The sequence below is a fragment of the Talpa europaea genome (assembly GCF_964194135.1).
Source record: "Talpa europaea genome assembly, chromosome: 9".
NCBI lineage: Eukaryota > Metazoa > Chordata > Mammalia > Eulipotyphla > Talpidae > Talpa > Talpa europaea.
In genome coordinates, this window is record NC_140076.1 from 104,793,500 (window position 1) to 104,818,409 (window position 24,910).

General features: G+C 38.3%; 1 protein-coding gene across 6 annotated transcripts in view; it reads left to right on the forward strand.

The window, feature by feature from the left end:
- Nucleotides 1-24,910, forward strand: part of NTNG1 (netrin G1) — a gene marked incomplete at both ends in the record, with an annotated part of 297,916 nt that overhangs the window by 88,115 nt on the left and 184,891 nt on the right. The window lies entirely within an intron of this gene.

A 24,910-nucleotide genomic window follows, 5' to 3' on the forward strand; every position in this document is an offset into this window, starting at 1 on the left:
GTGAACTTGACTTTTATTCCTTTGAAAAATTATACAAAATAGTTTTTGTTCACATTTATATTCCATGTGCTGTTTCTCCTTGTATCTTTGCAACTATTCTTGTGCAGGTTTTATACTTGTAACATCAGAAGTGGATCTGAACATTTCAACAAAAAGCAGTAAGTTTTTGGAAATGGAAAAGTGACCCCAAAAGTTCATCTAAAACTGTTTAAGCTCAAAAAAAAAAAAGACAGAATGACCTATATGAACATGATTTGGACTATTTAAATAAATTATGGTGCACTTTAAAAATGGAATTCTATTTACCAATTTAAAAATCTCCAAGATAATTGAATGAAAAAAAGCAGTGTCTCCACTGTTAAGTATCTCAATTTTTTTAATTAATTAATTTGTTTATTTATACAAGCACTGGGTACAGTCAGAAGCGCCGGAGGGTGAGAGGATTCACTAGAGACAGACTGGGGAGCAGAACAGGCAGACTGATGAAATACACTACTGAGGGGAGCAGTGGGTGGCAGGAGAGGTCTACACGCCATGTTGGACCCTCGCCAGCGGCCAGGGATCGAACTGCAGAGGTTGCGGGCAGCTTTGCAGCCCAGTGCTCAACTGCTGCGCCACCAGGGGAGGCCCATCTCAATTTATTTTTTTTACTCAATATTTTGATGCACATATGTACAGAAACTCTTTGTAACAACTGAATAAAAAAAATGGTGATAGTGCGTTTGTGCACAGGAAAGATTCTAGGGCTTGAGAGATTGAGATTTGTTTCTCACTGTGTATTCCTCTATACTTGAATCTTGTGTGTGTGTGTATGTGTGTGTGTAGAACTGGGGGTACAGACTAGAGGTGATGGGAGTGAGAGGATTCACCAGTGACAGAAAGGGAAGAGGAACAGGCAGATCTACTGAAATACACAGCTGAGGGAGCAGGGCTGAGATAGGAGAGGTCTGATGCACCATATGTGGGTTAGCTCCCTGGCCAGGGCTTGAACTCAGGCCCTAATGGTGATAGCGCTGAGACTTACCCCTAGGCCACCAGGGAGGCCCTTTTGTCATTTTAGCAGACAGTGAAAGAACAGACTATTCAGTTCCTTACACCTTCACTTTTTAAATAAACAACGTACATTCCAAATTTTGTCAAAAACTTGCCATTTTGCCCAGTAAAGTGAAAGTGAGGATTTATAACCAGTTAAGAAGGTTTTGTTTTATTTTGAAATGAGAAGCTAAATTACTAGCTTCAACTTTGGGAATGTCTTGGAGGTAAATTAGCCACTCAACAATAAAACATTTTTCAATCTACAGCAATAATTACCAGAAGACAAAAGCATATTGGATGTACACCTAAAACTGATAGAATGAAATATTACTTCAATACAAAATAATAATAGTAAAGCCATGTTGGTACAATGAATCAACTTGAAAGATATACCTATTTTTGCAACTAATGCATAGATAAATAACTTTAAAAGTGAGATCATTATTTTTACATATATGCTTATATACATATAAGCCAATAGAGTTAGTGGTAGATATCTTCAGTTATCGTGTGGAGACAAAAATACTAAATAATATTTCAAAAATCAGAACTATTTCTTTTCCACTTTTTTTTTTTGCCTGTAACTTTAGAAACTCATGGTTCTGAAAAATTGATTGTTGACTATTTGATTTTCCCTCTTCACCCCATCATTTTAACTTGTTCCGAATTGTGCCACGTGAGGGATCTTGTATTTTGTCCCCACATCTGCTGCTCTTTATAAACCAGTGCTGCTGACTTAGAAATAATAGACTCCTTTTATTGTCTAATGCAGACACTGCCATTATGTGAGATTGTATTAGAGCTTTAAATTTTTCCACTCTGTATTTCTGTTTTCAGCTTTTCATATGGAATAAAGCATCATAATTTCAATAATTTAGGATATTGCTGTATTTTTGAGGTTCCTTTCTCCTCTCCTTTCCACCCCCTTCTACTTTTCTTTTTTTAAAAATTTATTTCATTTATTTATGCATCCAAGAACTGAGGTATTGGCAGAGGTGCGGGGGAGCAGCAGATGAGACAGGAGAGGTCTGCTGCACCATGTGGGTCCGCTCTCTGGATCGGGATTGAACTCATGGAGCAGTGCCTGGTGATAGCTTGACAGCCCTGAGACTTTAACCCCTGCTCCACCGGGGGCGCCCTAATTTTCAATCTTTCTCTTTCTTTCCTTCTTCCCTTCTCCCCTCTCTGTCTCTCTTTCTATCTCACATGCCATTCAAGGATCTTCTGAATAAGGTAAAGGGCATGGCGCAGTCACAAGACCTGTTGTGGCTCATGCCAGGCAGTGCATCTTGTACAGGAGACTGTAGCTGCCACTTTGGAACCTGCTGGAACTAGTGTGCAATTCACATAGCCCAAGTACTGAAAGGGAAACTTCATCTGCTGTCAGCACAGTTTACTGATAAGATTTTATCTTTTCCCTGCTGATACTGATAGAGCCATCCCCAGGTGGGCAGTAAATAAAGAAGATTTACTGTGGGCTGGACTTGGTAGCTAGCAGTACTTTCTCAGAATGGTATCAAAACAAGACCCAGAAGTGTCCATGTTTTACATCTGTGAGGCTCATTAATAACTGGTGGAGGAGGGGCAGTTGCAGAAATTTATCTGTGCAATTTGTTTTAAACAGTGAACATTTCTTAGACAATCAGGCTAATCTGAATAGATGACTAAAAATCCAGAGGTTGATAAATTATCATCATGGCACCTGCATCTTATGCCTCAAGAACCTTAAGCAAACCCAGGGCTGTACTTGTGGATTAATTGAGCATGCATAATTTACCTCCACAGTTTACATAAGTGTAAGTATTTTTCTCATTCTGGTAAATAGGCATTTCCAGCTTCAGGAGAAAAATCAGAATATTGCTGCACAATGAAATGAGCCATCAGCCTGTTCGGCTATTATAAGAAAAAAAAAAAATCCCCGCTTTTACAGCCACTGCTTAGTTTTTAAATTGAAATGATTTTTCAAGTTTAATTTGCCTTTTACCATTTACATATATTTATTTTTGTTCATATTTATTGTGCTGATTTTTACCCATGCTTGTAATCAATGCTATTTTCTTATCATAGTTTGTTGCCATTGTATTTGAATGATTCAGATAATCTTAATCTAGGAAAATAATTTCACTGTAGGTTTTTTTTTTTTTTTTTTTTTTTTTTTAAGATTTACTCATTTATACAAGCACTGGGTACAGTCAGAAGCGCGAGAGGGTGAGAGAATTCACCAGAGCCAGAGCAGGGAACAGAACAGGCAGACTGACGAAATACACTGCTGAGGGGAGTAGTGGGTGTGGCAGGAGAGGTCTGTTGCGCCATTTGGGACCCTTGCTGGCGGCAAGGGATCGAACCGGCGCTGCAGAGGCTGTGGGCAGCTTCGCAGCCCAGTGCTCAACCGCTGCTCCACCAGGGGAGGCCCCTGTAGTTTGTTTTTTTTTTTTAAGATTTTATTATTGGGTAGAACAGCTGGGGTGTAGGCCAGAGGCGCATGGAGTGAGCGTATTCACCAGAGACAGAGTGGGAAGCAGAACAGGCAGATCTACTGAAATACACTGCTGAGTGGGGCAGCGGATGAAACAGGAGAGATCTGCTACAACATATGTGGGTTAGCTCCCTGGTCGAGGATCAAACTCTGCAGCTATGATAGCACTGAGACTTAACCCCTAGGCCACCAGGGAGGCCCTCTCTGTACTTAATTTAAGTAGACAAAGATGAGGAGTGAGTAAGAAATAATAGTCATAGGTATACATCAAGGTTTCAATGTTTCCTCATATGTTCTTGCCTTTGTACTTTTGTGTAAATTAGTCATTAATAATGAGTCACAATTTTTTCATCTATAAAATGGGAATAAGACTTGGCCCACAGTTGTTGTGTTAAATGTTATAATGAATGTAGGGAATCTAATATAGAGCTGAATGTGTGCCGGGTACTCAGGAAATTATATGCATTTTTGTTCTTGTCTTATTAAAATTTTTATATACCTAACAATAAATTCTACATCTCTGAATTGCAGTTTAAAATATTTATTTAACTATCAGAATTTATTACTTAATAATAGGCTATAAAATGTTTAAAAATAGTATTCATGTAATGGTTAGTTTTCTAATTATGGCTTTGTGGAAAATTTATGCAAGTTTATATCTGGGTGGATAATCTAGGTGCATGTGGCATATTCAAGTTGCTGATATCATACTGTCCTTATTAGAGTTTTATTCTTTTTTTTAAACCAGAAAGATCTTTGTGCAAAATGAATATTTAAATGCAATTGTTCATAAAAGAATAAGATTATAAATGTATTAATCCCTGTTTTACAATAGGGAAATACAGCTAAACCTCAATTCATATATAAATGCAATCTTGAGAGGCTGACTTTAAATTTGATTTTTCTCATCTACTCTTATCCCCTGTAACATATACAGTATAATTTTAAAGGTATTTTTTTTATTTATGCTAAAATTTATTGCCATATACTAATGCTGAAATCAGAAATTTTCTCTCAGGCCTCCTGTGCAGTAACTTATGAAAAAACACATTTAACTGGTGACTTAAAGTGAATGTAGACACTGGCGACTTAAAGTGAATCTATAAAACCCAAGATCCCTTTTCTAATAGAAGTAAATGTATATGTATAGGAAGTTAAATTCATCATGGACAGCACCCACACGTAAATTGTAAAGTCCACTGTATGCTTCTTCCTGGTTAAGAATTACAGCTTTCAGCCAGGCATAGGTTGTTCCTCGAAAGGCATGTCACACTCCCTGCCTCTTCTCTGTGGCTTTATTGATGTGGCTGTCACCCCAGAAACCCAGTGAATTTGGAGATGAGCTGCCTTTCTGCTTGATTTTTCACTGAAGTATGTTTCAGGAGACCACTGTGAGCCTCCAGTGGAAGAAACCGAAAGGGTAATTCTCCCTAAGAATAATCTTACACATCTGAGACTTTCCATCTGCACACACCCGACTGGTTGTTTCCTGAATAGTAAATGGGAAGTGTGGCACCATTAGTCACGCCACAGTAGCACCCTTAGTCCTACCAGAAATAATCATTATTTAATTAGCTGGTCTTTTCTTTGTCTTTCTCTCTTCCTTTCTGGGTCATATGTTAAAAATGAGGTCTCAGAGCCACCAATGGGGAAGAAACAAGCTAAAGGAATCATTAATTGTGAGCCCAGGGCTGGCAATTGTCACACAGAGGCAGCTTCTTTGCTACTAAGGAGCAGTGTAACTTTGGGCAAGTGACTTCAATTCCCTACGATCAGTGTCTTCTCCTGTAAAATAAGTCTTATAATATCTACCAGCTCATCTGACTGTGGGAAGATTAAATGAGATGATACAGAGAATTATAAGCATCACTTATTTTTTTAAAAAGATTTATTTATGTATACAAGAACTGGGGTAGAGGCCAGAGGTGTGGGGGGATGAGAGGAAATTCACCAGAGACAGAGTGGGAAACAGAACAGGCAGATTGACTGAAATACACTGCTGAGGGGAGCAGCGGGCAAGACAGGAGAGGTCTGCTGTGCCATTTGAGTAGCTCTCTGGTGAGGGACCGAACTCGTGCTGCAGTGGCTGTAGCCAGCCTCATAGGTTGTGTCTTAACCCCTTGTGCCACCAGGGAGGCCCCTATAAGCATCACTTATAATTTATTACCTCATAAGCTTCTAACTTATTGGTGTGTGTGGTGACTTCTATATATGGACTTGTAGACTACCTCTTTCGATTTCTGCCTGGATGTCATGACACTGGGCCTGGTATTAATAATTCATCTTTTCCCTTTCCTTCAAATCACAAGGTCAGTTTTCCTTCTTGAAGTCCTGAATGTCAAATTTGCAATGCCAATCTGCTGCCACATAAACAGGGGGATATTAATTGCTCCTATCAAATGACACTTCTTGTAAGAGAAATCATATCAGTGTCCAGTAAAGCGAAGGTCTCAACTGTGGGCACCCTCAGCCATCCAGCATGAGGAGGTCTGCTGTTTTCTGCTCGGTTAACATGTCTCTGGGACCCTTTTCAAGTGCAGCCAAAATAAGGACGTCAGAGGCTGAAGCTCCACAGGTGATGTTGAGAGTGGCTAGGAGAGCCAAGCTCACCAAATACAACTGTCTTTTTATTTAGGTTAGTTTTATAGGTTCCTGCAGAAATTGGGGTAGTCAAAATGGTTCCTCATCACTGTAATGGACAGTTGTCATTTTTTTAATCTCTCTTACAGCCAATGTGCCTTTCTATTTAAGGGGGAAATCCTGGATTATTGGAATATAGTTCCCTGTCTCTCAGTACAGAAGCCAAGAAAAGGAAAAAAATAATGATGCAGATCAGAAACTTAGCAATCTTACTTCAATTAAAAAATAATAAAAAATACTAACAAAAGAAACAAAAAGACAGGGAAATAAGCTTTTACAAGGTCACTGCCACAAGGTCCTTGAGTTTGAGTTGGCCAATCTGATGCTCCTGTTCAAGTTATTCTGCGGAATAAGAATGGTGAGGAATGGGCCTCCCTGATGGTGCAGCGGGTTGAGTGTAGCACTGTGAAGCTGTCTGCAGCCTCTGTAGCACAGGTTCCCTTCTCAGCTGGCCAGGGAGATACCCACATGGCGCAGCAGACCTCTCCTGTCTCCCCCACTGCTCCCCTCAGCAGTGTATTTCGTCAGTCTGCCGGTTCTGTTCCCTGCTCTGGCTCTGGTGAGTCCACTCACCCTCCCATATTTCTGGCCTGTACCCCAGCTCTTGTATAAATAAATAAACAAATAAACAAACAAACAAATAAATAAATAAATAAATCTTTAAAAAAAAAGATTGGTGAGGATTCATTCAGGACCACTTCTGTGAAGATTATGGCAGTGTGATATGCTCACTGAGATGTTCAAGTATATAATACAATGTTTTTCTCCAATTGCTATGAGTGTTGCAGCAGGTGGATATGCTGGTTTGGGGTTTGGAAAAGTCTGGAATTCTCAGCTGCCATTACCAGTTTGGTGCTACCATAGACATAGGAGGTAACAAGGAGTTAATCTTACCAACAAACTAATATTATACATATTCACTGTCTGCTTGTCTTCAAGTCTACTGTGATTTAAGACAAGCATTTTTCATTGCTTATGGCTATCAAATTGAGTTTTCTGAATCTATAATGACAATCACAATATAAGCAATTTTATTAACCTGTCAATTATTATTCATCTTTCTTATTCTAGTCACATCTCTAGTCTAGGAGGGTGTTAAAAATGGAAGGCAGAGTGCTGAGTTTCATATTTTCCTTTCATGAATCAAAAAAGTAGATATATGGTTATGCATATACCAAGAATCTTGTAAAATTTTAAGAATACTCCTACTTTGCTTCATCAGAAATTTAAATATTATACTGGATGAATTAGAAAGTTAGCTTGGGGAGTTCTGTTAAGTATTTGGACTGTATCTCATTAAGTCATTGAGTATTCCTCCTTCTCGCTGACCTTTCCAGCTTCCCCACCCTCTACTTACATTTCTTTCAGACAAATTGGACTTTTCCTTGACTACACTGATGTGCTTCCATTTCCACTATTTCCATCAATTGTGAACTCTTAATCTCAAGGCACAGGAATAGCCACAAACTGAGAGATTGAGGGCAGAATAGTAGAGTTTAGGGAGTAATCTGGACCCAGCCTCCAGGTTCAGTTTTGCCTGTTTAGGTCTGTAATTTTGAGGATATTTTGTAATTTTTCTCTATCATTTTTTCACCTGTAAAATGGGAATAAAAGCATCTGTGTCTAATTGGGTTATGATGGTAGTTCATCTATGTAAATGCTTAGAAGAGTACCTGACTACATTAAGCATTATAAAATATTGGCTATTATTATTTAATGCCAAATTAAAGTACTCTCTAACATCCCCTTTCATGGACTTTTGTGTTGAAACATCATAATACATAGTCCTTTTTAAACCCAGTGACTGATATGCTACTTCCTAATTTTCTGCCCTGGTCCAGATTTTCTGTTTAGTGATTTCTTTTTCTGTTTTAATTCAAGAAATGTTATATTGAAAGTCACAGAAACCAATGCATGTAAGCACGGTGTTTACTGAATAGATCCAAAAGGCAATCACACCAACATCCCCAAACAGGAAATTACAGATAGTGAGGCCATATGGGGTTAGGCCATTTGGGTTAGAGACTTCCTCACTTCTGGGACATTTATTCAGACTATTATTTGCTTCCATGAACCAAAATCCACTCCTGTTTCAGTTAGTTATAGTCAACACTGTAGCTTTCACTGTTACAAACATGACGGCTCAGAATTGCTCTCCTGTAGGGTTGGCGGGTGGGAAATTTTCTACTAAGGGAGACTGGCACAGATGGTATAGACACAACAAAATGGCCGCACATCCTATACTGTCCTTGCAGTAGGCAGGCACCACAAAATGGCTGTCCATCCTGTACCGTCGTTGCTGTAGGAAGATACATCTTAGTATTTTCTTCTAGAATGCCTGCTTCCTTCACTGCCTGTAAAGTCAGGAATGGACCACAGTGCAGTTTTTCTGATCCCATGCAGACTGTGTAAAGGAGGAGCCAGAGTCCTCAGTAGTTTTGCAGGTTTTTTATTTGGGGTTCACCAGGCATATGGCAGGCAGGGGTGCTGGCTGGGGGGCTGGGAGGCTGGCAGGCCTCCCAGCCCCCAGCAAGTCTTCACTCTATCTGGGCTCTCTAGCATTCGTTCTGCTGCTTCTCGGCTTCTCTTTCGGCTTCTGCTTCGGCTTCTACTGCTGCTGCTACTGGTGCTGCTGCTGGCGACCCCGTGACGCCGCCCTTAACTCAGCTGAATCCCATCTACCTATGCCCACACCCTATTCCTGGTGCCCGCCATCAGGCATGCATTCAGGACAAGGATCCATCATCTATCCTGATGGCGGAAGGGCAGAAAAGCCTGACATTTTCTTTACCCTACACTGCCTTTCTCATCTCAAAATAACTAAACAATACCAGGGGAAGATATTTTACAAGTAATCATTCAAAACCTACAGTCTTAATTTCATGGATATTTCTCAAAGTAGACCTAGAAATTTGAAATTGACTTCACTCAGCTTCTCTGGGTAAAAAAAAAAAAAAAATCTTAAGAAAGCCCCTGGCACTCAGTAAGGGACCAGCACAAGCCTCAACACCCCTGTCTGTTCTACTGCATCAAATGTCAGCCACAAGTGTAATTTGGGACTCCCTTTTCAATTTTGTGACACTCTGGAATAAAGATTTGATCTTCACAATATAAGGTGAAGTTCAATGAGTAAAGGTTAACGGATAACATTAGAAATGATTGAATTCAGGATCCAAGAAGAAAATAGATAAGGTATTCATGGTTAGCCTTTTATCTAAATTATAAGAATTAACTCCCATGCGACTCATTTACCCCACCCCCATCAACCAATTCTTCCTTCCAATTTGTGTGTTAATACTTTTAGTTCTCCCTGTGTTTTTCATTTTATTTTCATTCTTTGTCACATTTATAATTAACTTTGCCTTCCCTTACCCAGGAACCAATTATTGGTCCAGATCATACTATAAATGTCTCAGGTTTATAATGACTTGCCTGATGTTTGGATATGCCACTCCTTTCCCCCTTTTATTTTAAAGCATTTGTCCTTTTTGTTTTAGTCTGACAGTGATATGTGTTGTTCTTCTCTGCAAACAAAGGAATGCACATCCCACACTTCATAAACATTTGTGTCACACTTTTCTCCGGAAATTAGTATTCTTTTAAACTGGTTAACACATTTGTACTGTCTCTGACACCTTTAACTATGACAACTATGAAACAACATCGTGTACAGTGAACAAACACATCACTTGGAGCCGATTAGATTAATTACTATTCGGGACAGTGCTTAGATTAATTATTTTGTTTGTGTAGTGTGTTCGTTAAGTGGTTGCCTGATTGCTACTCAGAAGATTGATTACTTGTTACATTTACCTTGTGGTTTCTGTGGGGAAAACATCTTTTAGGATTCATCACTTCTAAAAGCCCAGGGGGCTTGGTTGACATGAGACTGTTCCAGCAAAGCTGTAAAATGGAGAAGAGGCTGTGGAAAATGTGTTCTTTAAATAAACACCTACAGTGGTGGCTGAACTAGCCATCAGATCTGTTTAACATCAAGAGAAACAATCGATGATAAAATTGAGTTAATACAAGCTACGCAGCCTGAAAACCCAGCACACCAGTTGGGCTGTAAATTGAGGCAAATAAGCACTTCCTAAGATTTTCTTGGGATCCAGTAAACTCAAATAACAAACTGTGTGACTTCATCAGTGGTTTATCTTTTGACTGTTGTGCACTCACTTTCCAATGGCTTCCACGGAGCAAGTACTGCTGCTTCCACTCTGTGAATCTGCCACGATGCAGCCCTTTGAGGTGTTAGCATGGGGTTATAGGATGCAAAAGAACATGCATTATCTGCTGTGTTCAAGGTTGGCCGCCAGTACAAGGAAAGGATTTACAGTAATAGGATTTTGTTGCAATGGGTGATGGTAACACATTTAAATAGAAAAGTATTTTTGAAAGAAACAAATGAGCTCAGGATTAAAAATAGAACAACTTTTGGTTTAGTGAAAGACCAGACTAATCTCTCCATTTTGGAACTAAGAAATACATTGCTTAAACATGAGTGTGTTTTATACCTCCCGGTGACTTTGAATGCTTATGACTGTATTAGACAGACGGTACTGGGAGTCCAAAAGGCTTTATAATCCTGCCAAGTAGACTTTACCTTTGCCCCAAAGAAAAATGCTAAAGAATATTTCTGTCTTTCCTACTCTTTTTACTTTATCATTTAAATCCATTAATCATAGCCATGAACAGTTTCAACGAGAACACAAAGTACTTAGCAATAGGGCACTGAAAATGTTCATAACTTTTAAAATTATGGATTAAAACTAAGCAAGCCATTTAGTCAAGATGCATCCCCCCCCCCAGTCAATAAGGAGAAAATAAGCAAAAAGCTAAAATAATGAAAAAAATCTGGGCTCATTTTTTAGTCAGTCTTCCCTTGTGGTCTAAGTTTTCATAAAGTGAGTCATTTTCAACCGTGGGGTGTTTTTTGGCATTTAAAATCATTTTTGAATTTAAGATTAATGTCATAACCATCACGGCATTACAGTAAAGATAGTTTTTCCTCAATAAAGTAATTGCCACAGGGGAGCCAGCCTGTAGCACAGGTACAAGGGCGTTGATAATGAGGGGAGGTGGAAGGGTGGGGAGCTGTTTGTGAGCTGGTTGACTTTCTATGGTGATGTAAAGCCCAGGGAGAAAAGAAAATTTATTCACCCAGGTGAAGATAATATTTAAGGCCTTTATGATGAAATTATTTTCCTGTGTGGCTTGAAGGCTAGAACTAGATGAATTCTTTAAACACTTTACTTTCTCATTGACTGCTCTGTTGTTTCTTTATGGGTCCCTAAGTTCAAGTTCAGTAGGAAATTCTGGTAATTTAGGTTCTTTCAACAGTTACCCCTCCCAAATCTCCCTGTTCTGACAGACCAGTATCTTGAGAAGTGAGGCTGAGATGATTATTATAAATTTGCCTATAAGCAAATTTTCTGTGATTCAAAAACTCCAGGTTCATCCTATTTAGGCATAGCCTGGAATCCTGAGAAATGAGTGCTGTTTTTCACAGCATCCCTGATACCTTCTACTAATTCTCATTTTCATAAATTATTGTCTCTTTCACTATGAAAACCAATCTACTAATATTTTGTTGAACTCAAACTCTTTGAGAAAATTAAAAATATGTGTTTGGAACCTCATTGGCTTGTTTATAACTGTTGCCTTAATTGTTGTAAAAGGCAACTTACTAAATATATCTGAGTGTGATTATAAGTTAATGAAATGGTTTCATTATTGTTTATTGAAGTGTGTGTGTGTGTGTATAATTTTGTTGAAGCCACTTCATTACTTTATAGTCACACTTCAAACATTTAAAGGTCTGTACAATTATTTGATGTCTAAATGTGATTGTTCTTTTAAAACAAAAATGACATTATTAATGCACTGTTATTTCTGACCCACAATTTAGCTTCATTGCCTTTTTCCTTTCTTTAAGATAAGCTTCCTGTAGGGTAAGGTAAAAAGTATCAGGCTTTTCTGCCCTCCCGCCATTAGGATAGATGAGGGAACCCTGTGGTCCTGAATGCATGCCTGATGGCGGGCACCTGAAGTGGGTGCACCTGGGCTGAGAGACTGAGTTTATAAGGGCGGCGTCACAGGGACGCCAAGAACGAACAGAAGCTGAGAAAGAAGCAGAGCAAGCCGAAAGCAGAGAAATCGAGAGCGAGAGAGGGAGAAGGCCGGAGAGACCAGATAGAGTGAAGACTTGCTGTGGGCTGGGAGGCCTGCCAGTCTCCCAGGCCCCGCCGCAGCGCCCCTGCCTGCCCTGTACTTGGTAATCCCAATAAAAGCCTGCAAAAGCCACCGAGGGCTCCAGGACCCACTCCTCCTTTACCCGGTCTGCTGGATCATAGGAAACCTGCTCAGTGGCCTGTTCCTGTCCTTATACTTCCACTGGCTTAGAAGAAGACATCAACTTCTTCAGGTAACCAAAGACATAATCCTGATTATCCTGAGCTCAGGGTTTTGTGAGAAAACCTGAAAAAGAGCAAGCAGTTAATATAAAGGTGTTTGAAATGAGCATAACAGAGCCCAGAGAGGTCACTGAGACCATCCCACGGAAGGATTTGATAAGAGCCCTTCTCAGGAAGGAAGGGTTGAGGGAAGGGTGTTCCAAGCACTTTCTGGAATTACAGAGACAACCAACTCTGCTCAAAAATGTCCTTAAACCTAGGGGAGGAGACAAGAACAAGGCAGATGGGCTTCCCTGGTGGCGCAGGGGTTAAAGTCTCAGCACTATCAAGCTATCTCCAGCCATTGCAGCATGAGTTCAATCCCCGGCCAGGGAGCTGACCCACATATGGCTCAGCAGACCTCTTCTGTCTCCCCTGCTGCTCCCCTCAGCAGTATATTTCAGTAGATCTGCCTGTTCTGCTCCCCACTCTGTGTCTGGTGAACCTCTCACACCCTGCACCTCTGGTCTATATCCCCGTACTTGTATACATAAATAAATAAAAATGAAAATAAGAAAAAAAGAACAAGGCAGGAGAAGTCAGGGCAAGACTGGGAAACGCTTTCCAATCCCTGCACTTGGCCTTTTACTCTGGAGAAACCAGAGAACAAATGAAGAATTTAATCAAGACCAGGAATACTGTACAACTAGTATCACATTCTACCTGAATTAATCAGCCATACTTTATACCTTTTCTTTATCTTTCAAAATGCCCCAACTGATTTTTTTTTCTATTGTCCAAACTGAGCTGGCTTCTGTTTCTGACAGACTTGACTTTGAAATGTTTTGACTTATGTGAAATATATGGAGATTTTTCCATTGGTCTGAATTATTAACTTCTATCTTCCTCAGCTACCTGCCTGAAATCTTTCCCCACCTAAATTAGAAAAGTAAATCTGCTTCAAAATAGAATCACATAAGATTTTTAAATAAAGCTGATATGCTCCTTATATTAACTACTTGCCTTTATAATTATCTGTATTGAAGGAATTAGTTTAGAAGCCAGTTTAGGCTATAATTCATAAAATTAAAAATACATATTTTTTTAAAAGATTGATTTATTTATACAAGAACTGGGGTACAGGCCAGATACATGGGAGGGTGAGAGGATTCACCAGAGACAGAGTGGGGAACAGAACAGCCAGACTGATGGGAATACACTGCTGAGAGGAGCAGCGGGTAAGACAGGAGAGGTCTGCCGCACCATATGGGTATCTTCCTGGCCAGCTGGGATCCAACCGGCACTGCAGAGGCTGTGAACAGCTTCACAGCACTGCGCTTAACTGCCTGCGCCACAAGGGGAGGCCCAAAAATACATAATATTTTTTGTTGCTAACTGTCTAAGAAGATCACTAAAATCCACTTTTGTTAAAATTTTCCCAGGAAGGGAGAACAATTAGTTCTAGAGAAATATTTGAGAAAATTCTGCATTGTGATGTGTGCTCATTTCAAATATTTATTTTGTAGCTTTGGTGTAGATGGAGAAGTAAGAATCTGCATTTAAAGAATCCCATCTCCTTAATATTTTGCCTCAATGCCCCAGTCAGTTCTTCAGAAAATAGAGGATTTGTCTCCACTTTTTAATGTTAAAAAAAAAGTCAGGCTCAAAACCTAACAATACAGTCATTTTGAGCAGTTTGTTGTATACAATGTATGGCCACACAGCTGCTTTTGTCACTTGTTTTGGAATTGTTTGTGAAGATATCCAAAAATACCCCCGTGACTCAATACTGCCAGTTTGATCCCTGCATGTTAGGACGGTAGTAGAGGATTATAAGTGGGGGGCCAGGATTAGAGTCTCTTTTCTTAGTACCAGCTGAAAGAACCCTTCCTGTTGACCATAGAAATGCTGAGAATATGGAAAGCAAAACTGAGAAATATCCTGCAGAAGCAGAGCAGAAAACAAAGATGTAGAAGCAACTTGCTGGAATTTTCTAGAACCAAATATCATTTCCATCCTATGACCTCAGCAATGAGAAATTAGCCTTCAGTTCCCCTTTAATAATCCAGCATTCTTTTCCATGCTTCCTTTCTATTTCAGTAGCCTCAGGCCTATAGTTACTCAAAGAGCCTATTCCCCCAGAGTATTTTATTATGTAGGACATTGTCAGGGATAATAGGACCGCTCTTCCCATTTTCCAATTTTGGACAAGTGGGATTAAGGCATTACATGAAAGACATTGTCAAGTTAATCCTTAACCCCACCATGGTATTGTCAGTTTGCCCTGTAGAGACAGGATCATCTACATTTGGGTTTATAGGATAAATTTCATTAAGTTGAATGTTCTTACTAGGATTATATGCTCTTTTGTTTAATGTTTTGCTCAGGGCTGCTCTTAATAAGTGTCTTAATGGTGCTGAGAAGTATTATTTTTCCACTTTAATAATAGCTGAGACTAAAAAAAAGTTCGTAAAATGTTGCTAGAAAAGTTGCTATTGTCACTAGATTAATACAATGCAGGTTCACCTCCAAAGTAAAGCATATGTCTTCACCTACCTGCTAGATGAAATGACAGAAAATGACATTAAATGAGAACAAAAATTTTTAAAAAGCTCTTAATAGTCTCTCTATATTGTATTTTATTTAAGAAAGAAAAACAATAGGAGTATCAACTTGATTTCTTTTAGGGGGTTGCATACACAGATACTATTATAATAGTAGCAAATGTCTGGCAATTTTAGTGTGCAACGTACTCTTCCAAGTACTGACTTCTTTGTACAACTTCTTTGTACAATTAAATGACTCACTTGAGTTTATAATTAAGCAATTGGCAAAGCAGGATTGGAACTCAGTGCCCATCTCCATGGGGTACCAAAGGCTGTTTACTGCCGTGTGTTGATTGGAGGGACATCACAGCTACAGGCAATGAATACATTTGGACAAAGTCAACCTGCAGAGGAAAAGACTTAAGTTTCCTAGTGTGATTATTTTCATCAAGGATAATAAACCATTTCTGGTATTGTTACTACTTCTATTACTGGTGTCATTGTTTGTTGTTCCAATCCTTAGAATACTGAAAGAGAAAAAATAGACTTACAGAGATCACAAAATATTTCATCTGAAAAGTTCAAAGTGTTTTGGGAAAAATGGAAATCTCACTAAGTGAAAGAATACTTGAAAAGCAAGTACAAATTAGTTCTGCAATAGGGGTGACCAAAAGTTGATTGGAAATAGAGACAGGACATAAAACCCATTTAGGAAATATTGGTCTTAAAATATACACTATAAAAATGGTTGTGTTTATAAGCTAGAAAGCCACTAAAATTATAAGCACCACTTCCTAAGAAGGCCAATAATTTTGTTAGTCTTATTGCCTCATTTTCTCTCTCTTCTTTTTCTGCCATGTATATTTTGCCAGGTATATTTCTATTTAACCAAAGCCCCCAAACAATCTGTAATTAAAAACTTTGCATCTGTCTTATTGGCCCTTTCATACTAAAGTCCTTGCTAAGTCATGGCAAATATATTGAATGTAAAAAATACTTTCATTGGAAAAGCTCAGTGTTAATACATACTAGGAATAAATTCAGAAGGATTTTTGAAAGGATTCTTGGTGTAAGGAATCCTATTGTGTAAGACTTAATATGTAAGACAGCTTTGACTTACTAACCCACACAAGTATCAAAGTTAGACTCAGAAAGACCTTTGAGTAATTTAGATTCATTTGAGCTTGTTGTTTTGGGTAATTTTATAGGTATAAATCCAGGACCTATTAGAACTCATTTCTTGGTCTTTTCCCTTCCCCAAATTTTATACTGTTGGTAATGAATTATTTATATTTGCCACTTCTATTTCCCACACATGATGTGTTCTTCCCCCACAAGATGAAAAATCTCACTCTTGCTATTTGTTTCATTCAAATATCAATCAGCTACTTTTCTGCGTGTGTGAGATGTATATGCTGTTGCTGCCAGATATTTTCAGTAGGTTATTTCTTCTTTTTTAATGATTAGTAAAATCTTTATAGTGTTCTTTCTATCTTGAGTCAGAAATATAATTTTAAATGCTGTTATTTTCGTTTGAACTTTGTTGGCTCAAAATCTAGAACAAAGACAGTTCATTATAGATTTAGAAACTTGCTATAAATACAGAACTAGGGGAGAGGGACACCACAGAGCTATGATTATGTGAAGATTTCATTGTCTCATTTCATTTGAATGTAAATTATAGCTTATCTAAAAATGATTCTGAAATGTACAAAAAGATACATGTTGAAATTTAAAATTTTCAGCATGTCTCCATGACATATAAACAACAATTGAAATGTGCAAACACTCATTTAGTCCTCTCTCAATAGTAGTTTTCTGTGGTAACCCATATAAAAATGAATGTGGTTTTTGGCCTTCCCAGCTTTCCAGTTCTCTTACTTGAGTTGACCACTGACAAAGAGTGATCTCTGCTAATACAGAATTTAATGAGACTTTGTAGAACAGGGAGAAGATGATCGTTTTCTTGTTGGATTACTTCCTAGTTAGCTATGGAACCTCTTTTTAACCTCCACTTCAGAAACTAAATATGGGACAAGATTCCCATTTCACTCTGATTTTTTGATGTGGAGAGGATATAACCTGTTTGCAAGAGCTAGAGTGGCAAAAAGTTCAGTTATAACATCAGCCATACAACAAAAGTAATTGCAAATGATTATGGCCCATAGAAGTATCTGACATTTGACTAGAGTCTTCTGCACCAAACACTCCATCTTTATTAGTTTTTCCAGAACACATTCTTTTGCAAGAATGTTGGGACTGATTATCTCTGTTTTGATCTCCTCCTGTGTAGCTCCTTTAGGATCCAAACTTGCAAAATCTTCACCATTATCACTAGGTAAAACTACTGCCAAGTAACTAATGTTTAGAGATTCCCAGAGATCAATCAGGTCTTTTCCTTCCAAATCACACACATATTTCTTTGTTGCTTTTGTTGCTTGACAAACCTGTGAATGGAAGCCATTGATTTAAAGCCAATGTTTAACAGAGAAAAAGATGGCCCCAGCTAGGACGACACACCAAGTATACTTCCTAGGAAGGGAAAAGGCAAAGCAAGGAATATAGAAAGCTTCATCCTAGATACATACATCTGAGGAGTTGTACGGTCATGATGGGTCAAAGCCCAAAGAAGTGGGCGTGCTGGTAATATTCACAGTTTTTCAATGATTTTTAAAAGTCATGCCATAATTCATTGATCCAATAAATATTTACTATGTTCCTACTGTACATCAGGCATTGCTCTAAGCAACTGAGATTCAGAAATAGACATATAGTCACCACCCTCATGGAATGGACAGTCTAGTAGAAAATAACATTAGACAAATATACAAAAGATTGTTTAATGACAAATGTGATAAGTGCCATGCAGATGTCTCAGAGGTTCTTAAAACACTAAATAACTTGCAGTAGTCAATTTAATAACAATAAGTAATTTTATTAACCTCATGTAAGAACTGCTGGCAGTTCATTTTTTTTCTTCACTAACCTGATTCACAGGATTAAAAATCTTCAGAAAATTCAATTGTTGTCATTAATATTTTTTAAAGATTTATTTATTTAATCATACAAAAGCTGGGGTATAGGCCAGAGGTGCAGAAGGGTGAGAGGATTCACCAGAGACAGAGTGGGGAGAACAACAGGCAGATCCACTGAAATACACTGCTGAGGGGAGCAGAGGGCCAGACAGGAGAGGTCTGCTGTGCCAGGTGGGTAGCTCCTTGGCTGGGGATTGAACTCGTGCTGCAGTGGGTGCTGATAGCTTGATAGTGTTGAGACTTAATCCTTTGCACCACTACAGAGGCCCCACAAAGATGATAAATTTATTGTTTAAAAAGATAATACTCTTACAATTTATTATTTGTTAGTCCAACATTTATTACTTAAAGGAAACACAAGTCATGTGTAAGTCACTCTACCTGGGTGTTGGGGGCTATAGAAAACTATATTCTAGGAATTTAAAGATGTAGAGGAGAAAACACAGCAAAAATAACCACAAAATAGAGTGTGAGATAAAGACAATAGGAGCTAATGTATCAAATAAGTGCTACTTATTGTTTTTTAAAGTGAAAAAATATAATGCATGGACTGATAAAGACTTCCCCCTATTTTTACATCCACATAAAAACTTTTTATAAGGTAACTTTAAAAAGCTATTGTCTATGTGATAATACAAATTGTAGATGAGATGAAAACTGAATAATTCTAGAAAACGAGGGACTCATGAGGCTGGGAGGGGGACCAGATGGAGCATTTGTGTGAAGGATGTGATAATGAGGGCAGTTCAGGCAAGAGAAAAAAATGGAAGGAAAGTTATCATAAAAATTCCAGGTGTGCCTGGAAGACAAGCAGAAGACCAGTTGGCTAAAATAGAGATTTATTTTATTGTTAAAGAAAAGACTGTAAAGGTAGATTGGGCTCTAACTCTGGTGAACTTTGAATGTCCAACTAAAGAGTTTGATTTTATCCAATAATTTATGCCATTGAAGGTTTGGGGGGCAGAGTGTTACCATCAAAGTAGAAGATCAATCTGGGCACAGCACATATAATGAGGGTGATGTAGTACCTTTTAATTACCCAGGGTAGTAGCTGGGAGTTGAGAAGAAATATATACATGAATTAGAAGATCTTAAAAATCACTTATCTAGACTTGAGCATATGGTACACACATTTCCCAGGAGCATATTTGCCTTCCATTTAAAAAAAAAAAAAAGAATGAAATAATAATCTCTCCTTTTACCCCATAAAGGGGGGCAGGGGAAGTAAAGGACACAATAAAATGTTATTTGTAAGTTGCTAGTAGTGGAGAGTGAAACGCTTTGGTGTACAACTTTATTCATAGACATGAACATTTGGGATGGTTGGATTGAGGATCAGCCCAGTAAAGAATCTGATAGCAAGTGATTGGAAACCATAATCTAGCAAGCAGGAAGGGCCATGGACCCTACACTGACTTTGTTGTGATGGGCAATCAGAGCCCTTGGCACTCAAAGCTAAGGAACATGGCCAAGCCCAATGTGTAGCCCCCTGTATGTGATGCACCACAGCTCCTGGAAGAATGGATGTATGGACCTGAGGTAGCAGCACTAGTGGGAAAACTAATAGCACTTACAGCTTTCTAAAAAAAAAAAAAAACCAACTTTTTTTCTTAAAGCCTTTAATAGGCAGACTTAGACCTTTGAGGTCTGTACTAATTTTTGAGGCACATTTTATACTCTTCCATTTAGGCACTAATCAGGAAGTTGGTCTTTTCAAAGTGCAAATCATGAATAGTGAATATGAAGCATTTTAAGAATGTAGTAGGGGAGATAGTACCACTTTGGGGATGGCTGCTCAGTGGAAGCTAGAGAGCTAATGAACACTCTGTTATCTGCCTCTTTTCATCTATGGTAATTAGCCTTAACAAGGCAAGTTGAAAAAAAATCTTTCTGAGTCTTGTACAGTATAACTTCCCACTTAGCATTTCTGGTCTCCTTACAAGCCTTATAACCTGAGGCAATCCTAGATATTTCCCTATGGGAAAGATGTATTTGAGAGTTATGCTTACGGCACTTGCCTTTATTAATTTTATGAAAAAAGCCATTTTGAACATTCATTTTAATGTTGAAGGATTCAAGAATTTGGGGGCTGAATTTTAAGTATTATTGTTGGGTTGTGAAAAGAAAAAAGTTATGATGACAATATATCATGACATGATCCAGCCACATCTTAATTAAAAATTACAATACCACCCCCCCATTTTTAAAAGAATTGTATTATCCTATTTTTCTTAGGCATCTTACCATAATTTTTGGGAACATTTCAAAGAATCACAGATACTAAACTATCTTGGATTTGATAGATGTCAGTAGATGTCAGGAAATTAATCTAGAATCCTAGCTCTCTCTCCATATTTGAGCAGATCCATAACATACTTTTTCTCCTTGCCTGGAATGAATAAACACACACACACACACTCACACTCACACATACTCTCATGCACACAAGCTTCTATTTGTCAGAAGTAATAACCACACCCACATCCACCATCATTTTACCACCTTGTTGACTATTTCTATGGCTGGTTGCTCCTTAAGTGATAGAGACGTCTTATTGATCATCTTCCCACCCAAGCAATTTATTGGAGGTTGAGACACACCCTACCATTTTCCCCTTTGTGAAGGCTGAAGGGGGCCATTCATTATAGAGATGGCATCATTAAAAAAGCAACCCCAACATTCTGGTGGATTAAGCCATTTAGTTACAGAGTAAAATCCTTTGCAGTCTTATAATAATCGATGCCTACCATCCTTTCCTTATGAAGTTAAAAGACTATCTATGGATTTCCCTTTCATTTTTTATAAGTGCTCCTTGGACTTTTATAGCATATTACCCTGTATTCGCTGATAAGAATTCCTGGCTCTAGCTTTTTGTTCTTATTTCTTTATACAATGGCATTTTAAAAAATAGAAATCATTTTATGTCTATTCATATAGACTTATCTCAACATTTTCTCTATTGACATTAGTTTAAGACACCTTTGAGTCACTTCCTTCTCCTTGTTTTCTACCTGGTCTCTCTGTTTGGCCCAATGTGTGATAAGGAAGAGCTGAGATAGATGCAGAGTCCAGACTTCAGCCCCTTTTATGCACCCGTGAAAGTCCTTTAAGAATTCCTGCCTGGTCCTCATAGCTCATCTACCCTGAACTAAAGGTGTTGCTCAAATCTGCAAGCAGGATATTGTATGATTTGGGTACACTGAGGGTTTTGCCTGTTTCCCTCTTTTAGGAGATGATTGCTGTATTTATGCCTCCAATGACTGTAAAGTAGGCATCTACAAACACTTGTTGAATGTATGAATGGACAATGAACGCATGTTGCATGAAGGACTAAACTTGCTCTTGGGATTGGTTCTTGTTTTCTTTTGGTTCCAATGTGCTATATCATTGTCCTCTCTGAGGAGACTGCCTCTTTGAGTTCCCTAGAGAATTAGAAAAGTAGAAGCTGATGAAAATTTGTCATCAATCAGTGGTGGGGTAAGGGATAAATGTACCTGGATATACCATACTTTGATATACTATTGTCAATTCAGGCCTCTCCTCCCAGCTTCTACAAATTACTTTTCCAGAGGATTTTCATTTAGTGAAAATTCAAATGCAGCATTTTTTCTTCCTTGATTTTATAAATTTGACAGAGAATTTGAATGGTGAGCGTCTGGAAGTGGGAGGACTTCCTAAAAAAGAGTCAACTAATAGTCAACTATGATTAACATGATATTCTTAGGTCTTGAAAATTCTCTGTTTTGAGTTAAGATTTGCAGAGTTGCAAGCCTCAACAGGGACATAAATGTCGCATGGAGATTTCTAAAAAGCAATGATTTTTTTCTGTTAGGTGATTTGGCTCTGTTGACCTTGAGTTATTTTGAAATTACTTGTTTACAGCTTCCTCTAAACCAGATGGTTTTCTGTTAGATTTTAATATTAAAAGTAAGAAATATGAACCCCAAATGTGTCTTATTTTAAGAATCTCAATCATGTTCCTCTGGTGCTAGAGGTATAAGAAATTGTTTTTAAAGAAATACATAAGAAAATAAAGGAGAACTAGGAAAACAGTAAAAACTTGAACCATTCTCCTTGATTGCTATTCTGATAGACATATTTTTAATTGGTGCTTCTCTTTAATTCAGTATCCAACAATGATGAACATATTTGTGAATGCATCTTGGAATTCATGGATAGATCGTGAATTCCTCTATTCTCTGTCCTTTTCTCCAAACAAAATTAATTTCCTCATTTCTGTTGTTTGTTAGTGTTCTGTGCATAATTCTAATTGCATTTCTCATGATTTAGAATAATTTTTAAACTGCTTGTCTTTCTCCTTTTATTAGAATATGAGGTTCTGGATCTCATTCATCTGTTTTTTCCCTATAAATATCTACTTTATTTTAGTTGAATTGTAGCTGACTGAGAAGTACCAGTTGATAGTAACATAGTGGGGGTAAAATGGTATATAGGTTTGTTGGTGTGTAGCTGTCAGGATAAGTCATTTAACCCTCTGGACTCCAGTTTCCTTAATCATAAGATGAGCAAAGTTACAGCACAGAATCAAAGGCGTGGACAGCGTTCAGTCATTAAAATGTTACCAGTTAATATTGTAATCACATTAGCATTTCAGCCAATGGGAGTGCTGTTTAGGTATCTTTGCCTGCCCGTACATGTTTTAGTGAAAGCTGTTTATTTACCTAACATTTCAAGATTTTGAGTGCCATCCATAGATTTTCTACACTTCATGTCAACATTTGTTGAATCTCTACTATAATCAAGCCCTATGATATGTTTGTTAAAGGAGACATTGCTCTCACCTTCACAAACTAGATAGTCTCATTTATATTCCCTGTATGGTGAAATCCAAATCCTTGTCACCTTCAGAAGAAAGAGAGAAGAAAAACAGAAAATAACTGTTTAAAACAGAAAACAATGAGGTCACCCAATTAGAGCCAAATACTATTTTATTTTCTGATGTGTCACTTGAATTGTGTTATTTTATGCTTTAGTCAAAATGACTATCGTCTCACTATAGACAGACACATTATAGTACAATGTCCAAAAAATAGAGTAGAAATTAAGAAACTAATCTTCTCTAATTTTGATTTTATTCTTCTTATTCAACATGAATTTGGGAGATATTTAGACTGTTAACAAGCATACACTAAGCCTTCGTGTTTCTCACCTGTAAAAAGGGACAAGATCATCTCATAGCAATAGAGATTAATGAAATGATGTATATTTAACACCAGGTGTAATGCCTGACATACAAAACACTTCCATGCAATCATAGCTATTTTGATTATTTTCTAAGGAAGAGAGAAATCAGTGGGTCTGAAAAGTAAGAGGTGGTGTTCATAGGAGAGATAGGGCATGGCATGTCCTATCTTATTTTCACATTAAAATTCCTGTGAAAAAAAATTCCTGTGAAAACAGGAATCAAGGGAAAGCATGAGCAAAGACTCAGAGGTGACTGAGTTAACACCACCATCATTGTACACCAAGGACACGCAGGGTACACCCAGGGTACACCCAGTATACACCCAGTGCTCAAGCTAGAAATCTGGTTGTCAACTGTAGTCCTCACCCACTTGTCCCTAATACTCCATTCACTACCAAGCTCTATCAATTTCTGACCTCTAAATATTTCTTAAATTCATACGATCCCCTCAATTCCCTCTGCAACTCTTCTTTCCCCACACCTCTCTCCAGTTATGATCCCGTCTGCTACTCTCAGTCCCTGAGTGCCCTCCACTCTCTTGCCTGAAGGGCTTTGAACCTGCTGCTGGTTTAACAGAGCACTTAGTCCCCAGCCACCTTGCCTTCCCCACAACGAGCACTCACACCAATTCTTGGACTCTTTTCCTTCAGTAATTCCTTTTCATAACATTGATTGCCTGTTTATTTCTCTGTGTCCTTCACTGTAAACACAAAGGACTCTGCTAGTTATCAAAGAGCCGAGTTCCACAAATCCACAGTGTTGTGTATGGCAATATTCCTATATCCGGCCCTCAACCCCAATCCTCAACTCTTGCCCTTCAATTTACGCGAAATGGACCCCCATCTCTGCCCTTGATATATTGAATTCTGTTTGCCCCATTTACTTTTTCTCTCCCATAGTATTTTGCTCCATGTTATATATTGACTGTCTTTACCCAACTAAAAGCATGTCTGGGATAATAGGGATTTTAGGGTACCACTTTCTCCACTTGTCTTTATCTCTAGTTCCTGGAGGAATAACTCATGTATGGAATGTGTTCAAAAAATATTTGTCAAATGAAAAAATGAATGAAGGAGGTCCTTAGTTGATTATGAGAAATTAAGATGTCAGTCATTCCTTCTAGCTCTGCAGAATGAATGTTCTAGATTGTAGTATGACTTCTGTGCATGTTCTATTTCAAGCCTTTAAAATCCTTAGCAGATTCCTTGACTGAATTCTTTTTAGAGATTTTTTCTTTGTTCTTTGTTCATACTTCTGCCTTGAAAGATCATAAATTTAAGCATGTAGACGTCAGCAGCTTTAATGGTTTGGGTTTTTTATTATTTATACAAGAACCGGGGTACAGGCCAGATATGCGGGAGGATGAGAGGATTCACCAGAGACAGAGTCGGGAACAAAGCAGGCAGACTGACAGAATAACTGCTGAGGGGAGCAACAGGCAAGACAGGAGAGGTCTGTTCGCCATGTGGGTTGCTCCACGGCCGGCTGGGATCGAACCGACACTGGTCAGCCTCACAGATCTGCGCTCAACTGCCTGCGCCACCAGGGAGGCCCCAGCTTTAATAGTTTTATTCTGA